The sequence below is a fragment of the Mus caroli genome, unplaced genomic scaffold (assembly GCF_978045245.1).
Source record: "Mus caroli unplaced genomic scaffold, Mus_caroli_1 scaffold_16, whole genome shotgun sequence".
Taxonomy (NCBI): Eukaryota; Metazoa; Chordata; class Mammalia; order Rodentia; family Muridae; genus Mus; species Mus caroli.
In genome coordinates, this window is record NW_028227271.1 from 64879040 (window position 1) to 64902628 (window position 23589).

Here is a 23589-nt window from a genome sequence, read left to right on the forward strand (position 1 = left end):
CACACCTCCTAATAATTCGACTTTCCATGGGCCAAGCATATTCAAACCACCACAGTGGCTCCACTTATACAAAATGTCTGCAGGTCAGGTCATGCAAACTTTAATCTTTCAGGTATTTTGCTTTTAGTTTTAACTGTTTCCCTTCATTATTTTCTTACATCTTTCATCACATGTCCCTTTATTTCTCCTTATTCTTTGTACAGTAATCAGATGCCCCTGCTCTGTCTTAAAAAATTCCTGTGTATAGCCAATTCCACATTGATTATCTGTGTCAGAAGTGTAGTTTTAAATTCCTGTTCTGTTTAATTATTGAGTCAAAACAAATATAAACATACTTTAACACATCCTTAGTCCGTGCCTTTTAGATACACATGGAAGGTGTTTGATGCTTCCTCCATAAAGTATTTTTTTCAGATAAACATAAAAGGGACCCTGGGGAGAGAATGAGAGGGAGTGAGGGACAGAGAGACTAATGGAAAGTGAACATAGTCTGAGTATATGGTATACTGGAACAAAAATGTCATTATTAAACTTGCTACCATGAATATACACTAATAACAACATCAAAACCTCTTTTGGATATTTTAGTTATACTTAGGCACTATTTCTCCAGTACCTCAAATGGATTAGCATATAAAGCAAAGATCCATGGTCCCACAGAGCTCACAATCTACCCAGGAGAATCACAGCAAAACAAACGAGTCCCTTCTACCATGGGACAGTGAGAGAGCACAGCCCATAAAAAGGAGGAGGTGACAGCCAGCGTGGTCTCCACAAGATGATGATGTTGGCGACAAGTTTCGAAGATAGATTTCCTGTCCCCTGAGCTAACTGCCTTCCCTCCTTCTGTCACCATCTGCTTCCTCCAGTTATTTCGTACCAACAATGTGTGAGGCACTGTAAAGGATCCTGGGCATGAGATCCACGAGCGACTGTATTCTGTTATTAGATCACAGCTAGCAGAAACAGAAGCATAGCAGAAGCACCCCTGTGTGCTAGGTGGTAAAGTAAAAGTGAACAAAAGTCACAGAACTGGAAGGAACTAATTCTACTAGATTCTGACTGTCTTTGAAGAAAATATGCTCTCCCCTTTCTGACATTTCTACTATGCTGTCTGCTCTTCTTCATCAACTTCCCACTGTTGCTCAAAGGAGTTGTACTGGCTGGTTTTGTGTGTCAACTTGACACAGCTGGAGTTATCTCAGAGAAAGGAGCTTCAGTTGAGGAAATGCCTTCATGAGATCCAGCTGTGGGGCATTTTCTCAATTAGTGATCAAGAGGGAAGGGCCCCTTGTGGGTGGGACCATCCCTGGGCTGGTAAACTTGGGTTCTATAAGACAGCAGGCTGAGCAAGCCAGGGGAAGCAAGCCAGTAAAGAACATGCCTCCATGGCCTCTGCATCAGCTCCTGCTCCCTGACCTGCTTGAGTTCCAGTCCTGACTTCCTTTGGTGATGAACAGCAGCATGAAAGTGTAAGCCGAATAAACCCTTTCCTCCCCAACTTGCTTCTTGGTCATGATGTTTGTGCAGGAATAGAAACCCTGACTAAGACAGGAGTCCTGGAGGTAGTTAAACCAATTGTCTAAAAAAAAATACTACTGCACATATTCGGATATTTAGAAGTTTCTAACATTTAGTGAGGATATTCTGGCTTCTTTTAAAGAAAGCATGTCATCTTGACAGTATTAAAGCTGAAAATCACATTGACTTTTCTTTTTAGAGTCTCTTAGTTTTACTTAGTTTTCTTTGTCAAGTTCAGAGTCTATGGAAAAGTTTGTTTAACAAATGGCCTTCCTCCTTCAGGTTTTCTTTCTCTAAGGTCTGTTTATATGAAGGAAGATAGACTATTTCATGGTATTCTTTTATAAATCTCATCCTCACCCCTCCCCGGGGCTCAGCTTCATCTCAAAAGCACTTCCTTCTTTGTTTTCAAATGCCAGGTTTCCCTTGTTTATTGCATCGCAGGACTTCCCTGTGGCACCGGCTACTCCAGTAGATCACTAAGCATTTTTTGTTAATCATATAATATCCCCTTTATAAGGTGCTCTTCAATTTTAAACAGTCCATTTCTTCTAACTATTCACAACGCAGTTTAAAGAATTATTCCTATGAACCACATTCCCGAGACTTAGGCATGTTCTCCATCCAGCTAGGAGAACATCAGTAGAGTGCACAGCTGAGTGATTATTTAACACCTGTCACTCTAAAGCTCACAACTGCCTCCTGAAGCGCCTAATGCTGCGAGGTGTGTGGGACATGTTCACTGCTGATATTTCATGCTCCCTGGGACAGAAGTGAGTGGAACTCAGCCCAGATCATGGGAACCGTGACATGGGAATCAAGATCATTGTCTAATTCTACCAGTATAGCTGCTGGAAATCTGTTAGACTAGGTATAAAGAAAATTCATCAATTTTAATTCTGCCTTTTATGTTCCCGTCAACAATGAAGGCAGTCTCTAGCTCTACAGATATACAAAGCTGTTGGCTATCTATTCCCTTCAATAATGGAGTCAGTCTCTAGCTCTGCAGATTGACAAAGCTGTTGGCTATCTGTGAGGAAAAGCCTGGCTGGACCCAAAGGAAATGGTCAGGTGGTACAGAACTTACTTCAAACTAGAGGATAAGCAATATAGGTCTTTGTCAGTACTCTGAAGCCATTAGTAGACACTTTAAGTCTTATGCTTTAAAAGAAAGCCTGCTTTTTATCCTACCCACTGTTAACTGCACAGATTGGTGGACTTACACAAGCCATTCAACGTCTTTTTTCACAAATATGCTTGTATAGTTTCTTTCTATCATGCATATAAATATCTCTGGACTTCTTTCCAACTCAGTGGCTTATGGTAAAACCTCTTACTTCCACAAAACACCAAAACAGTCTCAACTCTTCCTTCTCATGAAGTGTCTAGGAGCTACGCTGGCTAATTCTTCAGCCTTCAGACATTCTGAAGGTAGTTTACTTCTGTTATTCAGGGGACTGTCTGGAACAATGATAGAGGGTCAGCCCTGGAAACCCTGTTCTAGCTACACACTCTTGTCCCACAGTCCTGCCTGTAAGACACACTGCACACTCCTTACTTTCTACACCTTGGCTTTCTCTTGTGTAAATGGTAGAGAACAAGGATACTACCTGTATGGGCACTGTGAGAACTACCCAAGAGGGAATTAATCACTATGTGTGGTATATCATGAATATTCAGTAAACATACAAGTATCTTTAAGATTTTTGTTTTATTGGATAACTTAATGGTTTGCTCTTTCCTCAACTGATCGTGGCACTAGGTTTCATGATGGATGTTATAGTTTGAGTCTGAAATGTGCCCTGAAAGATTCAGGGAGCAGTGTACAGAGATAGTTGGATTATGAAAGGCTATGACTCCATCAATGGCTTGAATACTGGCAGCTTCACCCCTGAATGGACTATTGTGGCATGATGGGATCTGTGCAAATGAGACTCATCTGGAAAAGTCCATCTCCCTCGCTCTTTACTTGCTTCCTATGTAGTATGATATCATGCTTTTCAGGTCCAAAGTCATGGCACCCGTCCACCATGGAGTAAATTCTGAAACTTCGCTACAAGAAGTCCTTCTTCCCTTAACGTTGCTTATCTCAGGTTTTTTTTTGTCATAGCTGTAGAGTTAACTAACTCGATAGATATCAACAGAAAAGCAAAGAACCTATTTTTTCATGTAATGTGGCCAAAATATTCCTTAAAATAAACCTCTTGGTTAGAGTTTGGTATTTTGTTCTATGTTTCTTAGAAATAAGGATTTATATTAACTAGAATTTAGAACAGGCAAACATCAACATCTCTTAACAAAATTTCAATATAATGTAACTTCTAAAGAATAAGCTCACAGCTTGAGCAGGATGCAGTGGCATGCACTTTAGAAGATGGAGCAGAGAGGCCTGGGTTTAACGATGGCCTGAGCTACACAGCTAGACCCTGTCTAAAACTTAGTTACAAATTCAGTAGTTCTGTGAGTCTTCATAGACTGACTTTTACAGACCCCAAATGGAACACAATGGTACCTAAACATTTTGCATTGCGATGGCAAAACTGCGAGAGACTGCAGTCTTTATTTTCTGTTCATAATATTTTTAAAGATCAGGAAGGTTTTACTGCCATAACTAACAGCTTTTCTAGCTGCTTTAAGACATCAATTTATTTAAGTATTAAATTATTATTAAAGTAGTATTTCCGAGAACCAAAATAAAAATAAAATCACCAAAAGTACACTATAATATTAACAAGCAAATTTTAGTCATGAGTGTGGCTGAGAGTCCCCTGCAGAGATGGGGAGGGGCAGAGGGAGGGAGGGAAGAGCAACATGATAGAAATCATAAGGGTTCTGTGTGAGTGCTATGCAGGTGTGTAGACACCTCCCCAGAAACACACAGTGTCGCAAAGCAATGGAGTTTGCTCAGTAGCCCCATAACTGGCATAACTACAAGACTTGCTGTATGGTGATTTATCTGCAGTGGGTGTCCAGTTTCCCCAACTCCACTGCATGGAGGGAGACTGCATCCCCTCCACCCAGTGGTGGCCACATGAGCAAGGGTTATACTCTCTCTATACTCTGGGCTCCTGAGTACGTCCCTTGGGATGCGTGTCTGTGCTTGTGTTAGTACCACAGTGTTGTGATTAGATTTCAACAAAGTCAATTTGTAGTTCATTAAAAAATACACCTGTCTTTATTAATGTACATATATGTATATACAGGGTACATATATGACATAGATGAGCCATGTTTCTTATTGGCCAAAATGTATTTCACTGATGACATTGTTCCTGTTTCCAAGCTCATCACAGTGACGCTGGGTCCAGGTCACTGATTTGCTTTTAGGGACACTTTGTAACTCAATACAAGCTGGAGCTACATGTCACCAGCAGGTATATTCTTATCTTATTCTCCCAGAGAAAGTAATTTAAAATCAAATACCAGCCTCTGTAATAGTTCTGAATGAACCATCTGACTATAATTCCAACTATAAAGCCAGTTGAAACTGGCTTTTGGAATTGATATTTTTTTCATTAGTATTTTGAACCTGTACTTAGAAATTTTAGTTTTTGACATTTAAAAAGCCCCAGCTTATTCACTTATACCTTGTTTAATACACCAACGTAAATGGATTTTCTGAGCCAGTCTTTTATACCCCACGTTCTCAGGAAGCAAATCAAAAGTGAACATATGCCTCCCACTTTCATCATCTGAGGCATGCAGGAGAGAAGCCTGGAAATTTTTTTTTTAAAGAACAGGATTTATTGAGAATAAACTGTGCCAATTTATAGCTCCTTAATTAAATATAAAAGAAACTCAAAATCATGCATTTCTAGAATGTCTTAGTCTAATGCCATTGAAACTTGTAGTGAGAAATGACTCATGTGCCCAAGCTGCACCTTTGATATTATGGTATCCTTGATAAAACTCAGAATATTTATTAGGTTGAAGTCAGTTAAGTTTTATTTAGAGAATTTTGTGGTAGCTCTAGAAAAACATAAAAACCCTAGTAGTTTTTACTAAAGTAGAAAGCATTGCTTATAGATAATACTTAAAAGTTTCCATGAATCTAAGTGTATATTTCTGTGTATACACATTTATAAATGGCAATATAAAACAAGAAAATAGATTAAAGTATCTTCTTAAATCAATTCTTTTGCTAATATTAAGACTTCAGTTCAGTAAGTATTTATTTGCATAGTTTTAAAATTATCTTTAATATCAAAGATTGATATTTAAAGCAATAATTAGGCAAGCACAGTTTAAAACTACAGTGATATGCCATCTCATGTCTGCCAACATGGCTTCCATCCCCAATGAAAGAAAGCCATGAGAGGATGGAAAAGAAAAGAGATTCATTCATGGCTGATGGGTGTGTAAGTTACCAAAACATGGATGGAGGGTCTTCAAAAGGCTAAACTACACTATCACATGACCCAGAGATCTCACTTCTGGGAATACGTGCAAAGAAAAGCAACATGCCACGGTGACATCATAAACTCCGTTCATGGTTGTAATACTCAGAAGTCACAATGCATGCAGCAGCGAATGTTCCCACAGTGTGAGAGTGGGCCTTAGATGTGAGACTGCACTTCAACTCACTTCCTGTGATTTGGCAGACATTTGCTTCTTGATGGTGGCTGCATCACTGAGGCCCTGCCCTCATCTGGCCTAGTTCCTATAAGCACTCCAGTCACAATGGGCTGGCCATTACCTGATTTCCACAGGGCTGCATAGAATTATCTGTGAAGCAACCTTATTTTCAAACAAGGTCATGTTTTGAAGTTCTGGGTGTCAGAACTTCAACATGTATTTGTATTTGGGAGAAATGAACTCAACCCATAATATTTAATAACCGAGTTTTAAAGTGTTCCCTCAAAACTCTGAGCTACACAAAGGAAACCAAAAGACAACATCAGTTATTTTTCCCCATCACATGTAGAATCTAGATTTCTACAAGTAAAAGCCATAAAAGTAGAAATGTTCATTTTGGGAAAAGGAGAGTCACCAGTTGAAGTAGGTAAGGGGGACAAAAGAGAATAACTGCAGGAGAATATGATCAGAGCACGAAACACCATGTATGAAAGTCTCCGCACTAAAATTCATTTTGTGCAATAAATGTATGCTAAGAGAAAAATGTGAGACTATATATTCTATAATATATTATAATATACAATACACTATGCAATATATTATTTGTAAAGCAATATTATCTAACATATAACATTTAAAAATACTTTTTACCATGTGAAGAGAAAAATTCTTATAATTTTCAATAATATGGGTGAATCTAGAGGACATAGTATTAAATAAAATATGCTAGGCACAGAGAGGCAAATATGCCCTGGCATAATCTGAAGATACAGTGACTACTGCAACACTAAGGCAGCTCTTGAAGCACCCGTGGTAGGCATTCTCTTTATCTATCTATGGTCCCTGCATCCAGGCTCCATCTTTATCATCTCATTTTAGCTCCTTCACAGGGCCTTTCCTGTGATTTTTGCCTTGAGTCTCTCCTACTTTACATTTTTTTGGTCAGATTGTCCTAGGCTAGATTTTCTTGTTTAAAAATCACATATTAGGGCCTGAGAGAATAGCTCAGCAGTTAAGAGCACATACTGCCTTTGCAAAGGGCCCTGGTTCAGTTCACAGCATCTATGACTGATAGGTCACAACTCCTTGTAACTCCACATCTTTGGAGATCTGAGGCCTCTGGCGGTCATGGGTATCAATATTCATATACATATATACCCCCTACTTACATAATTTAAAAACATTTCTAAACTATTATAAAATCACACATCTTCCTTAGGGAGACATCAAGCTCTCACTGGGTTGGCAGCAGAAAGTCTAATGAACCACACTTGGCGTTTAGGTTCCCCGCCCTGTTAGTGCCCCCTCCTATCTCCTGACCCTGCTGCTTTCAGACATGCACAGTTGCTACTAGATCTTGTTTTCCATGCACCCATCACATCGCTCTGCTCATCTCTCATCTCCCTGCCTTTGGATCCATTCGTCAGTGTGGGAGTCATCTTCACAAAGCCTTCTGTCTACTGTTACTGGAGGCAAACCCCACCTTGTCCTGAAACTCAAAGGTACTGTCTTCTTCCAGCCTTCAGAAACCTGATTGAACTTGTGGTTTAGCTCAGAATCCAGACATTTTCTATAGTCCCGACTCTCCCACTTACTTTTCCTGTGCAGAAGCCTAGTTTATCACACACATCCTTCTTTGAAAGCCCCTTTCAGGCTATGTATGACCGAGGGTGCAGCAGGGGGTCCAACTCAGCTGCGTTTCTGACCACATTCAGTCCTTGATTGTTTGTCTCTTCTTCCAACTAAATTTAAATGTCCAAGGTCCAGCAGCATCGTCACGGACACGCCCGTCAAGACCAGACTATCATTTGGGTCTCCCGTGTCACTGCTCATACACGATGCTGCACTGTTCAGTTTAATTCCGAGCTGCTTGTACAAGAGTGATGGATGTTAGGGTGAATATTCTTGTAATATTTTAAGTCAGATAACAGTTTTGAAATGTTTGAAAACCACAAGATAAAAGCATAAAATCCAAGAACAATAACAAAAAAAATAAGCAAGGGTAAGGACTAATTAATTTAACCTAAATGCAGACTGAAGTACTAATATAATATTAGTGGTACTAATATTACAGAAACAAAAGTTATTACAGAGAGTGATGCCCTTGCTTGCCACCATTCCCACTGGTGTTGGTGTGCTGTTTGCCAGGGATGTTAGAATACAGAGACGGATGCTTTGTTGGGAAGGATGCAAGAGCAGCCCCCCACCCCCTTCGGCAAAGAAGCTGTTAGGATCTTAGGTAGATTAATTAAAATATTTGGGTGGATTTGTTTGTTTCTGGGCATGTAGGTATAGAAACAAATTCTCCCCCAAGTTGACAGGGGAGCTAGCTTAGTGAGCAGATGCCCTTCAGTGGTCTGTGCGCAGTGACCTGGCCTTCAGCATTACCCAGAGAGGTATGTGGCTGAGACATCCCACTTCCCTAAGTACTGCCTGTGCTGAGTCCTTCCTCACCAGAAGAGACAGTCTCCCTAGTGTGCTTACACACAGGGCTCTTTAGTGTGGAAAGAGGCTCATAGGCCACATGACATTGCAACATGTGTGTCTGTCTTATTCAAAGCTCCATCTTTCATAGGTGGTACAGTATGTACACACAGTAGTTACTCAAGGAGTATTTGCTGAAGGAATGAATGGAAGTAACATTGAGGTTACTCAGGCTAACAGAAAGAAGAAGCTGAACTTAAGCTCTTGACACAATTTTCAACAGATCTTTTCAGCTTAAAAGCTAAATTCCTACATTTCATTCACATAGAACAAATGGAGTAGCAATTTTGTTCCCAGTGAAACCTCTCTGGCACAGGCTGAACTACTTCTGCATGAGTTAGTAATTTAAGACAGAGAAAAATAAAGATTCACACTTTCCACTCTTTTTGTACCACAAGGAAAATGAGACCGATGTTCAAATACTATTAAATGCCAACAACTTTCCTCCCAAAATAGCTTTATTATGCCTCATGACAGCAGAAGTCCTTACACTGCCATCTAAGCGCCACTTCTGAGCTTATAATAAGCATGGTATGATTCAGAAGAGCTCTGTGCCTATTTCACAAGCAGGAATCAGAACAAAATGTTTCAGTAAACATGCTATACACATGGTGGCCCACAGCCAAGGAAGGAAATTTCATAGCATAACACGTTATTCATGGTATTAGTGGTCATGTTGGGTGCACATAAACCCACCATGCTGTCAGTCATACAAAGTGTAGCACACAAACATATTCAGTAGAAAAGATGGAAAGTGATTAAAAAATATGAGCATTATTGATCCTTTCCCTACCATACCGCATTTTTAAACTTATTTTATAGTTTACTTCTTTTACACACACACACACAGTATGTAGAAATATAAACATATATAAATATATATAATACATGCATTTTATAATTTAGTCCTATATATACACATAATATATAAGTATGTATTTTATAGTTTACTCCTACTTATACACATACACACATGCGAAAATGCGTGACCACGTGCACGCGCGCACACACACACACACACACACACACACACATATGCTATGTTATCCTGGCAGTATCCTCATACATGTTTATCAGGCCTTCTGGTTTTGTCAAGCAGATGGCTGGGGTGACTGTTCTATATCATCAAGGCTGTGAGTACTCTGTTATGCTCTCACAGTGATGAAATGTCCTAATGACACCTTTATCAGAACACAATTCCATTTTTAAGTGATCTTTGACTATCTGTTGCTTAAGGTTAAATAATTGTTAAGTAAACTATATTTAGGGATGGGTTATATGACTCTAGTACAAATTTTCACCAAGCTGATTCTGAGATTTTAAGACAGCGGTTCTTCTGGGTATACCTAACTTAAACTTAAACTTAAACAACTTAAACTTAAACTTAAAAAGTATGTTTTCCCCAACACTTTGGATAACTCAACAAGGTGCTGCTATGGTGAAAATGTTGATCATGATTCAGTTGCTCACTATTATCAGATTCAAAATAAGCAAATATAGGAATAAAGACTGCTTAACACCACATAATTGTCTATTAGGTAATAGTGTCTTTGAAAATGCTAAAGGTCCTACCATATTTATGGTTTAAAACTTTTTTATATGTACCTTTTAAAATTATTATTATTTTCTTTATTTACACTTCAAATGTTATCCCCTTTCCTAATTTCCCCTCCAAAAATCCCAACCCACCCACTCCCATTTCCTGGCTCTGGCATTCCCCTACACTGGGGCATAGAACATTCACTGAACAAGGGCCTCTCCTCCCATTGATGACCAACTACGTCATCCTCTGCTACATATGCAGCTGGAGCCATGAGTCCCACCATGTGTTTTCTTTGGTTGGTGGTTTAGTCCCAGGGAGCTCTGGGGGTACTGGTTGGTTCATATTGTTGTTCCCCCTATGGGGCTGAAAATGCCTTCAGCTCCTTGGGTCCTTTCTCTAGCTCCTTCATTGGGGACCCTGCGCTCAAATTTTGTGTTGATGCTAAGGGATCTTCAATTAAAATTTTATGGCTCAAACTTAACAGGGATAAAAGTATAAAATCTTAATCTTATAAAAGCTTAGTTACAGCTAATGAAGACCTTCAAGTTAATGGTCAGTTACATTGAACATGATCAGGTGCTTTACAAGGCCAAGCTGTGGCTTTCTGCAATGCTGTCAAAGATCAGCTTAAGGGAAGGAACCAAAAATAAAGTGTGTTTAAGTTAGGTATACCTAACAGATTGTTGCTTAGTCAAGTTACACATCTACCCAAATTACACATCTAGCAAAATAAAAAATTTATCTTGCCTTTTATTACTAAAATTTCATTTTTAGAATTTATATTTTATACAACATAGACATTTAAGGTAACAATGTAAACATACTTCTGATGGATTTAAACAGATAGATTTAAAAAATTAGGAGTAAAGGTGAAATTAAAATTTTTCTTTAATATTTCTTCAGGGGAATGTGCTGTGTAAGAAATGCAAATGTAACCGCATATTTCTCAAATTCCCTTGGAGGCCAAAAAGAGTTAAGCCAAAGAATATAATAGAGATTGAATTATTTGAAAATTTTTTAACTAAATTTTTTTTGATACAGCCTGAGAGTCTGTTACATAAGTCTATTAAATGTAATAAAATTTAGACCTGTGGTTCTCAACCTTCCTAATGCTGCAAACCTTTAATACAGTTCTTCGTGTTGCAGTGACCCCCCAACCATAAAATTATTTTGTTGCTACTTTATACTGTAATTTTGTCTCTCTTATTAATCTTAATGATTCTGACATGTGACCCTGCGAAAGGGCCATTTGACCCCTAGAGAAGTTGCAGCCCACGAGCTAAAGGTGATGACTTACAGTCTCCCATTAAGGTTTTCCTTCATGAATCTCTTATGCTCTGGTTGACTGTTAATGCTTTCCTTCCACTTAGAAAGACCCTCACCTAAACATAAATTCTCACACTTACATGAAAAACTCAACGTTCTCCCCTTCAGATTTTTTTTGACTAGTCCTCGAGTACTTCTGACTGTCCTGTTACCTAGCAGGAGTCTTCTGGATCTCAAAATTAAAATTGTCCAAAACTTTAACATTCCCAAATCTTAAATTAATGCAGCCTGCCTCAGATTTAAAGAATTTAAAGTTAATGACCATTATTAATTGAATGGATTGTGTTTGTTTCTTTAATTTTTATACTTCCCTTTGTTCTGATAAATGATCAGACATTGGCAAGAGACATAATAAATGGGGACTTGCAAAAGCCTATCCTCCACTAAAGGTGTTGATTTTTACAGTAAAGACATAATCCTATTTCAGGAAATTTTAATATTAATTATGTTACTAAAATCCCTTACTATACACAGGGTAAAGCTACTATAAAACACCATCAGATACTTCACTGGCAATTTTTTTAAAAATAAAAAAGGGGTAAGGGGCCACGCCCATATATATCTCCAAATATGCTTATACTTTGTTACCCTAACTCTGTAGAGTGACAAATGGTGAGCAGAGCGAGAGCCATGAGGGCAGAGAAAGGGGGCAAAGAGGAGGAAGAGCGAGAGCGAGCAAGAGAGAGAGAGGGCTGGGGTGACTAGCAGTTCTTTTATTAGCAGCACATGTCTGGTGCACCTGGGGGCAGGAGCAAGTGATGATGTAAGCAGTTGCTAGGTCTCTGACAGCAGGCCAGTGGAATTGCCTGTCCACTATCACACAGTAGATGTAAAGATCTAAAACCTAGTCAATGGAAACGATGTGATGTTTGTATCAGGAAAGGTTATGCTTATGCCGTTTTAGAAAATGAACAAAGTCCCAGATGGCTCCCACTTTGATACACTTGACCAGGACAGCATCCTAGAAACCTACAGACAAATGAAACATCTAAAGACAGATGACAAACCCACCTAGAGGAAGAGTGAGCTGATGACTTGGAGAGACAGCACAACTTTAACTCAAGTTCAGACTTTGGGAAAACAAAGACACTTTCATACAGCAACTACTAATAAATATTGAAAATTTCTTTGATCTATTTGGAGCGAGTTCTCAACCTTGATGATAAAAGTGAAATCAGAGACTTAGATTTATCATCAGTCAAAGTTTTAGTCCAGAAAGAATATTTAAAATCAACCAAGCATAAAATATCTTTTATATCAGCCAATAAAAACATTATTTTTAGATATCATAAAAGAAAAAAAAGAGCTTAAATGAGTAATGTCTTCCTGAATAGCTTTAAAGGTAGCTTGGTAACAAGCAACTCAGATTATATATGTGAAGTCGAGAATAGAAACGTAGTAGTTTCCATGGCACCTAAAATCCTTGTGTTTTAGAAGTATATGACCCAATTTGTCATGTATAGGCTAACTATAGTCCAGCCATCATGAGAGCAAGAAAACACAGCGGCTCTCTGAGTATTATGATAACACTGGAATCTTTTTGTCTCTAGCTATATAGAAATATGTATGCTAAATAGAAATATATATGTATATATGTGCATATATACATATATATTTATTTACAAAGAGAAAAAATCACATAATTATACTTTCTCTTAATCAGGGTGGGATATGAGTGAGCAATGCACATACCACATCACACTTTCTATACCTAAGGGTGGCTTTAAGAAATAATGCTGACTGCATACTATCAAGCATTGGAGATAATGGTTTCTCCATTGTCAATATAAATTATATAAGGTTGCCATTAGGTATTATGGAAAATTTTACCCTGACCATATACTGCTTTCAGTTTTCAACTCCAGCCCAACTTTAGAAGATATATGTATCTGCAGGACTTGGTTGTATTTACTACTTCACTCTAAAAATCTTTAATGATAAAAATATTAAAAAATCAATGAAACTGTCAGATATAGAATGTGAAGTTTATTCAATTATATCACAAATTTATAAAGCAAAAGTTATGGGTCTCAGCTTCAGAAGATAAATGCGTATTCTCTTATACTCTGATAAATGGTTCAGAATTTCTTAGCTTTTCCCGAAATGACTGAATATAGTGCTATCAAATCCGCCTGCAACCCCACTCACATTACATAGTCAAGAGAATGAGAAGATACATACGCACACAGACACTTGTGCATCCACCTTTACATCAGCGTTATTCATAAAGTCAAATGATGGAAATAGCCCAAACGCTCATTAGTGGATGAAGAGACAAATAAAAGGGATCAATCACACAAGACATGAAAGCATAAGATAAACATGAAAGTTTAAGAAAAACTATTCTAAGTGAAAGAAGTTAGTCACAAAAGACTAGCATCTGTGTGAAAGCCCAGCACGGAGAAAGGTAAGGAGATATGCTGACTAGGTGAGCAGCTGCTGACGGGTGGAGACGGATGAGTGGCAGATAGACCTGGGGTACTCTGGATGTGATGACAATACTCACTCTCACACTGTGGAGATGGTTGCAGATGACCTGAATATATCAAAACTGTTGGGTTGTATAAGTTTTAAGGAATTATGTCTTATGTGAATTATATCTCAATATTGTTTCCAGAAGAAATTCATATATAAATATGATTAAACTATTACTATGCTCTGAAAATTACAGTATATGTACATGACAATTTTTAGAGCCAGATGTTTGTGATAAGAATATAGTTATTGTCATAATATTATGCAGAATAGTATAAAATAGGATTTGTTTGCATATAAAATTATGCAAATGAAGAGGGTTTCCGATTCCTGAGTCTTGCCTCTGCTCTGCGGAGGTTCTCTCTTTCTGGGTGCCTGCTGCATCGATGTGATTCCTCACCCCTAATAAAAGCATATCTTTAGTGGCAAAAACAAACAGAATCATGTAAATAGCTTTGGAAAATTCCTAAATATTAATAGTGGATTGTGGGACTTAAAATTTCTACAATAAGAATCTTTTTTTTTTTCCCTCAGGATAAAAACTTGTAACTTTCAACTACAACATTCCCCAAATAGAAAAAATGTATTTTCAGGAGGGAAAAAGAAAACCCAAACATGAAAGCAAAAGCCTGTCAGTTAACATCTGATTCAAGATTACTTTGTCACACTAATTATTACACCAACATTTGTCTTGAGGTAGGTCTTTTATGTGGTATAAAAAGATACCATTAGCTTTTAAGGAGAAATAAAAAGATATATAAACAAATAAATATTCCTCCAGAAAAGTGATTCCAAATAGGAATGCAGACTTTTATTAGACAAATGTTGTTTACAGATTAGAGCATTTGATCATTATTTTTCAACTTTAATTAGGTATAGTTTTTCAGTGAGGCACTAGCTACATGGTACAGTGGACACAAGCATACACTGCTCTTGTGAGGATCCAAGTCTGGTTCGCAGGATCCATGTTAGGAAGTGCACAACCTTCTGTAACTCCAGGTCCAGCGAACCTTACAGCCTCTTTTAGCCTCTTTTTACAAACACAGTCATTTGGATGTACATATGCATAACTAAAATAAATATTTTTTAAAGAAAAGACTTATTTACATAGAAGAATCTGAGATGTATCATTTTTCCTATGGTTTTAATATCATAATGACAACCTTCCCTTAAATAAAACTGACTTTAAAAAGAAAAAAATGTTTGTGGGTATTATAATAACACAGATGTTTTTCCCTGTTAGTCTTGTACATTTGCCTCACCTGCTGTCCTGGCCACCATCTTGAGTTTGCTTTAATGACAGAACCTTTAATGGACTCAGGAGTAAAGTCCGACTATGCTTAGGGTATATGTTAATGAACCACAGCAGACATCTTGGTTGGCAGCCAAGATTGACGATCTTCCTAAAGACTGTACTTAAGTCATTGGTCATGGAACCCTGACTGTGAGATCTAATTCTGTTATACCCTATGATGATAAAATAATTTCTTATAATGCTGTGCCAGTCATCATGAAGGCTTTCTGCCTATTTTCTTTCACTTTGTCTTTTCTTAAAGGCACATTCTGTAATTGGAAATTGAGGATTGGTTTGGATTTTATCTGAATTGACTCCACAAGCCCATATGATGAAGGCTTTATTGCCAGCCTATGTCAATCTGCAGATGGTGAATCCTTTAGATGAGCTTAACCCGAGGAAGCTCAGGTGCTTCCCCAGAGGGTCTAAGGGGTACTAAACCCAAGGCACACATCAATAAGGAGCCATTTGCTGAATCTGAGTTTGGAAATGATAACTTTCTGTCTTAGTATTTTAGCATGGCTTAGCCTCCCCCATCACTCCACTATCTGTCCGGGAAACTCTGGTGTTAACCAGAGAGCAGATGTGTCTAAGACAAGCATCAGGAGACCTGCTCGAGCTCAAAGGCCGGCTGTCTGTGTTCACCATGCCCCACATGCCTCTCTTCCCAGGTACCCACGGGAGAGGGAGGACTGAAATGCCACACCTTGCTTTTGATTAGCGTTGCCCTTGCTCCTGTCACTTAGTTAACACATTGACATTTTCCCTTCTCATGCCTCTGAAAATACTGATAGCCAAAAATAGGTCTTAGATTGGCTAAAAGACCCAATGTCATATTAATATATTAAAGACTGAAATAATCTTAAAAAGTAGTGGTTTTAAAACTAAAAAATCCACAGATAATATAGCATAGATATAAAAGTATGATTTTGCTTTCTTATTTGGCATTATCACTTACATAATGACGATTTGGGTTTGAGAAATTAAAAAAAATTTTCTCCCCTCCCTTTAAAGTCACAGCAACCTATTATGGAATAATGGAAAATGAATGTAATATCTGATTTTTTTTCCTTTGGCAATCAGTTACAGAAGTGATGAAAGCTTATACAGTCTCTCAGTCCCAGAAGCTAGCCCTTCTAACCTTAAGCCTGCTTTTATAGATATGGTTAGGGTTCATTATCTGTCTTCAGACTGGAAACAAGTCCAAAGAGAATGCATTGTAGAGACATTATTTTAGAAAATCATTTGTGTTCAGTTGGTGAGTTATATAGCTCTTATAGTAAAAAAGAAATGAGATATACAAAGCCTGAAGATATATGAATATAGATTATTTCTATGAGTTAATCAACTATAATACATTAAGTCTAATTTGTTATTATGATCAAAAACACACTTGCTTATCTGCATCTAAATCATGTAACTACATTAAAAAAATACTTGGATTACTTTCCTCAGTGGAAAAAAGAAGATTATAAGCACACTTCCTTATCTTCAGGAACTTACAACCATCCATAGTAAACATAGCGACCTGCATTTAATATTCACAGTAGTGCACTGGCAGTTTTTTCACATTATTATTTGAAAGTAACAGACAACTCTATATCTAAGTATCCAATTTATAGATTTTTATGTTTGCCCACATGAGTAACTTTGAAAAGATCATGTTTAACCATTTACATATTTTAAAAAATAATTTTTAGGTAGCATTTCTTCTTGATTGACATGTAAGAACTAGAAACTGGTTATTATCTTATGAGTTAGAGTGACAGTAATGTCAACTTAGTTCTGAAAAAAGTAGACATTACATAGAAGATACACACATTTACAATCTTAATGTGTGTGTTAGTATTTTTCAATTGCTGTGACAAAACACCATTACCAAGGCAACTTATAAAAGAAAGGATTTAACTGGTGGTTCAGGGATCAAGAGGAAGAAAATCCATGACCAGAATGGTGGGAGGGATGGCAGCAGGCAGTCATGGTGCTGGGCCAGTAGCTGAGAGATTATATCTGATCCATGAAAACAAGGCAGAGAGAGCACTAAGTCGCAATGGTTTGAGCTTTTGAAGTCCCAAGGTGACACACCTCCATCAAGTGCACACCTTGCAGGCAGTCATTCCCAAATAGTTTCAGCAAATGGGAACCAAACATTTAGATCCATGGGCCTAGGGGGCCATCTTCATTCCAACCACCACAATGTGCTTCCTCTTGATTTAGCCCCTACATAGAATATAGATAAATTTAAAAAGAAATTTTCCTAGTTTAAGACATCATTAAACAATGGACTAGCTTATTTATTTGTTTTATTAATGTTACTATGAGATTGTGAGAAAGTCTCATTTTCTGTTTGCTTGTTTGGTTCTTCTTCCTTCCTCCTTCCTTCTTTCCTTTTTTTTTTTTTTTTTTTTTTGCTTCAGTTTTAGATACACAAAGTGTTCTTACCATCTGCTTCATTAAACCAAGGAAAGTAATTCAAGTTTTAAAAAACTGCAGTTATCTCATTTAGAAGCAGAGATAATGTGTTGTTAATATTAATAAATCACACTGAAACATATTAACTCATAGAAGCGAACCATGCTCATCCCTCTGCTGGCTTCCTACAGATGTCAGTCAGATAAGCTTCAGGTAAAGGTAGATGAACGGTTTAGAGTTTGCTGATGGCAAAAGAAGAACACTGCTAGAAACTTTGTGTTGTTTGTCCTTTGAATATGAAATTAAGGACAAGGTTTCATAGTGTGCCTTGCCCTGCGAGACTCCATTTCACAGGTGTGTTGTACAAGTGAAGAAGCCATTTGTGTGGCAGCAGCCATAAGGCATAGTTTGGAGAATAAGTTATACCTAAAGGTAGAAAGGATGCTACCCTAAACATTTATCAAGGTAAATTGGAACTGTAAAGACACATGGGTATATCTAACTCCTCAGGAGAACCAGGATGGAGTCACATCAGCCTGAGGAAGACCCTACTCTCTCATCTGGCTTCCAAAATGACATCTGTGAAGAACACTGTGACCAGGACACAGAGAACTCCTGTCTGTCCCAGGTCCTTCAGACACATTAGTCTAACTGTTGATGTGTTCTATTAGAACTGCAACTGTTTATCCACTCCTGTGACTACCTGGACTTGCTGCCTGTTGGCCCATTATTTTGCCTTGCATTGTCCCCCCCTTTAACTCTTTAGCCTCTACTCCTCTCGCTTCTGGAAGTCAACTCTGACCTACACCTGCAACTCCAGCAGACCTCTCCTCTCACCGTCCTTCGATTCTGACTTGTTTTACATTTCTGTGAGTTGCCTGCTTTGCAGGCAGTTTTGAAACTCCTTGAACTCTACTGAGGCCTATAAAGTCTTTGAAGCCACTCTGCATATTTATATGTGACATGAAATATGTGATAATATAATATTAGCAATTGAGATTGGAGTAAAAGAACTTGTGTTTGCCTAGGAGGATTATCAAGGGAAGCAGACAATTTAGAAAATTTTTGCCAATGAAACCACTATATCGTGTAAATCTGTGGCTATTCAATATATTCTGGCATATGGAAAGACACATACATGTTTATTTTGTCTCTGAAATAGCATTAATAAGATTTAAGTTCAAAAGTATACAAAATTTCTGTAGAGAACAAAAATACTGAAAAATCAATGTGGGAACCATATAGCTTACATTCAATCACTAATACATAATTTTTCTTTAAAAAGAAAAGATACTATCTAATACTTATATATATTTTCTTCATTATGCAAAGGTTTATTCTTTAGAGTTGTGGCTCTATACATACATACATACATACATACATACATACATACATACATATTACTAACATCTATCTATCTATCTATCTATCTATCTATCTATCTATCTATCTATCTATCTATCTATCTATCTACAATAGGATTAAAGTCTGAAAGGATTTAATCATACTCATTTTGCTCTAAAGCTTAACCAGTATTGGTATGCAATGGCCTGGGAAATATGATGATGTTGATGGTGATGGTCATGATAGTAGTACATTATTAAAGCTATATCCAATCAGAGAAGGTTTCTATATTGTTGATGAGTCAGCATGTTAAGATAACCAGAAGAAAAATGCTTAGAGAGTCTAGCCATTACTTAATTTTTATGAGACTAGTATGTAACTTAAAGGAAGCAAGATTGAATACTTAAATATGCACCTATGGGTTTAATTATAAAGAATGGCATCTTTTTCATTGTTTATGAACTTGAGAATTTTGTTTTTAATGAGAGATCCTTTAAGTTGCTTAATATAATTTCATTATCTTTGTGAAAAAAAATTCCAAGTGAAATAAATCAAATAAATATTATATTTGAAATCAAATCTTACACACAATCTTTGTGTTAAATCTGTTTTTAACACACTAAAGTGGAAATTTTTCAGACTAGAATTTCCATCAGGTATTTCACAACTGACTGGGACAAGGAAGAGGAGCTCAGACTGCTGGACTTGGATTCTGGCATGCCTCTCCCTTTGAGCCCCAGGAACAGAAATAATTGCTGGAAGTAATGGAAACAAAAAACAAAAAACAAAAAACAAACCAGGAGATAACAGGGACAGAGACACGTTCAGTGTCAGGCAGCCTCAAATGGAGAGACAGGAGGTCTCGTGTCCCCCTACCTTCAGCACCCTATTTCCTTTGGAACGGAGGTTTTGGCTATAAGGTGTTGAAGTAAATACCTCTGTCTATTCCCTGTGGAGCTACTTGCTTTTCCTTGGGCCTTTGTAGTATCACCTAAGCTTGGACTTTTGTATTATCACCTAAGCTTGGCACTATACTGTCACTTTCCTCATGAAAATGATTCTCTATTTCGGCTCAGACTTTCATGTGAGCTCTTACTATATTTTGATTTTTCTAAGCAAGTATAAAGCTGCCAGTAAAAAGAAATGAATTTTGTATATTCCAGACAACACAAACAAACACAAAGTTACTCTTAGGATTAAAAACACCCATTTATATCATTCAGTTACTTCCTAACTCAAATGCTAAAGAAAAGCAAGCTAGATGCTACTTTGCAAATGTTTTAATCTACAATACATATCTAGATTAAACTACAATTGGTTGCCTGTTCCCTCATAGCAGATATAGCATACAAATTGAAATCCAAAAGTTATTTGGCTTTGATAATAGAGAGATGGGATAAACTAGGTTAGTATGCTCTGTAATGAACTCTTCAAGGCAAGCTTTGGAATTTTGACTAATTATTTTTTAAAGAATGCCTATCCCACTGGAACATATATATCAAACAAAAAGGACCCGAATGAGCACATGTCAAATTGGTTGTTAAATACTAGACCTCCTCAGCTTTTGATCTTAGCTATTCTAATTGGTGTGAGGTAGAATCTCAGGGTTGTTTTGATTTGCATTTCACTGATGACTAAGGATGTTGAACATTTTTTTAGGTGCTTCTCAGCCATTCAGTATTCCTCACTTGAGAATTCTTTGTTTAGCTCTGTACCCCATTTTTTGGGGGGGGAGGTGGGGTGTGTTTATTATAAAAGAAAAAAAAGACTATCGGCTTTTTCAGAAGGAAAGGAACAGTCTGCTGGCGGAGGTGACACTAGGAGACTTGTCCTTAGTTCCCCTAAGAGCCAAGTGGAGGGAGACATTGAAATAAACAGGCAATTCTATAAAGTTAGAAACCCTACAAATCTGATTAAAATCTAAACTTGTTTTGCTTTTAAAAAATGTAATATATCAAAAGTCCCGCTTTAGTGACATGCTAATCCCACCAAAAAAATAACCCCAGTAAACCCCCACCCACCCACCCATCAGTAACAGTGTTCAAGTTGACCAGCCAACACATACTTCTAACTCGATTAAGTATACACATCCCCTAAACCTAAGCCTGGGGACATTGGTGGCAAGTAGTGGCATCCCACTGGCTACCTGTCCAACATCTGCTCCTGCAGAGTGGGCAGGGAAACCCTAAGCAGTAATGAGGCTGAGACCCCAAGATAACTAACTTTCCTGGTACTGCATCCTCACCTCTACCTCAAGAGACCCTAACTTCTAAACCAAGCCCCTCATCACTCAAACTTGGCACCCAGTGAATAGGATGGTTCTCTCAATTAGAAAGACATATATCCACACATCCATATATATATATATATATATATATATATATATATATATATCTTTTTTGTTTTTAACATTTAAATATAAAAATACTACTCTGCTTTGTGTTATAAACGGAGGACCAAGAAATGCCAACTTTTTTCTTCCTTCACAGTAGGGCCATCCATCAGGTGACGCACTGAGCTGTGTTCGCAGAGGGGATGGATGCCCCTTCCCCAAGCCAAGGAAGCACAGCACAAGAAACCAACCTTCAACTCCTCACCTGACTTCCATTTGGAACAGAAAGCTGGTTTCCCCTTTAGAAATAACAGCTCTCTACCAACAGTGGAAATGTCAATCTAAGCCGTTGGGCCTGCCCTTTCAACTATCCTGAAGAAAAAAAAATGTCCTCTTTCACCATAAGTACACCCGCTTTGTGACAGCTATGCCTACCGGACATGCATACCTGATGAGAAGAAGCAGTGGGTTACCCTTCCCCCCCTCCCCACTAGAAAGCTAGATAGGAAAGAAAGGGTTGGTGTGTAGAGATTAAGAACTTGACCCCTCTATTCTGACCAACAAAAGCAAGATTAACTGGGCACGAGGAATAAAAAGACCTTGGTATTCCATCCTTTGAGTTACAGTGGGGACAACTGGGAGAGGGAAGAGCTGGGAGAGGGATCACTCAAGTCTAGTCCGCTTAGTTCTTGTATTGGAAGGGTTCGTCGCCTGTTTCGTTGAGGAGACACATGCAGATGATGGCTTCTGTCACCGCACAGGGGTCACAATTGGCAGAAGGCCGACGGTCTTCAAAGTAGCCCTTCTTCTCCTGTCCGACAGTCCAGGGAATGCGGATACTGGCACTGCGGTTGGCAACACCGGCAGAAAAGTCGTTGATGTTGGAGGTTTCGTGGAATCCAGTCAGACGCCGGGTGTTGTCCAGGCCCCCCTTGGGATCGTAGGCGCGGATGTGGTACTGGTGCCTCTTACTCAGTTTGTCAATGGCCTCCTCAATGCACTTCAGACCATTCTCCTCCCGCATGGCCTTGGTGCTGAAGTTGGTATGGCAGCCTGCACCATTCCAGTTCCCTGGAATGGGCTTGAGGTCAAAGGTTGCTATCACCCCAAAGTCTTCGCACACCCGATGCAAGATAAAACGGGCTATCCAAAGATGATCTCCCATTCGGATCCCCTCACAGGGTCCTATCTGGAATTCCCACTGGGCAGGCATAACCTCCGCATTTGTCCCCGTGATCTTGACTCCGGCATACAAGCAGGCCCGGTAATGAGCCTCCACGACGTCCCTGCCGTAGGCCCACACCGCAGTAATACGGGCCTTGGGGTCCAGGGAAGCCTTTGGAAGGCCAACCAAATGGGTGGCCATTTGTTCCCATGAGAGTATATTCCTGCTCCATTCCAAACCAGGGGTGCTGGTTGCTCACCATGTCCATTATCCGTTTACAGATGTGCCTCAAGTTTGTCTCTGCAGGCTTCTGGTTATACTTGAAAACTTCACATAGCACCAGCTTGTTGGGGTCTTTGCGGAAGGGGTCTCGAAACATGGCAACAGGATGGAGATACATGTCGCTGTTGGAGCCTTCAGACTGAAAGGTACTAGAGCCATCAAAGTTCCACTCAGGTAACTCTTCCACACACTTGGGCTCACAGTCCAGGGTATGGGTCTTGCAGCGCAGTCCTTCTCCGGTACCATCAACCCAGATATACATGGCTTGGATTTTCTTACCCTGGGGCAGGGACATGTACATTTGCTTGATGCCTTTGTTCAAGTGGGAACTTGCTGAGGTGGCCATGGTGGAAGGTGTTCAGAGCGGTGGCCAGCCGGATGATGGATGGGTGAACAGGCCACGAGAGCGAGGTGAAGAGCCGAGAGGAGATGGGTGTGCTGTTCAGACACCGTGCTCTACTCCCATTCTCGACTCTTCTGTACCCCATTTTTATTTATTTTTTTTTTTTAATATTTTTATTACATAATTTCCTCAATTACATTTCCAATACTATCCCAAAAGTCCCCCATAGCGCCCCCCACTTCCCTACCCACCCATTCCCATTCTTTTGGCCCTGGCATTCCCCTATATTGGGGCATATAAAGTTTGCAAGTCCAATGGGCCTCTCTTTCCATTGATGGCCGACTAGGCCATCTTTCGATACATATGCAGCTAGAGACAAGAGCTCCAGGGTTCCGGTTAGTACATCATGTTGTTCCAACAATAGGGTTGCAGATCCCTTTAGCTCCTTGGGTACTTTCTCTAGCTTCTCCATTGGGAGCCCTGTGATACATCC

General features: G+C 38.7%; 1 protein-coding gene and 1 pseudogene across 49 annotated transcripts in view; both read right to left on the minus strand.

The window, feature by feature from the left end:
* Nucleotides 1–23589, minus strand: part of Rims2 (regulating synaptic membrane exocytosis 2) — a 522550-nt gene that overhangs the window by 37071 nt on the left and 461890 nt on the right. The gene's annotated exons all lie outside the window — the stretch shown is intronic.
* Nucleotides 21888–23148, minus strand: LOC110311035 (glutamine synthetase pseudogene; annotated as a pseudogene).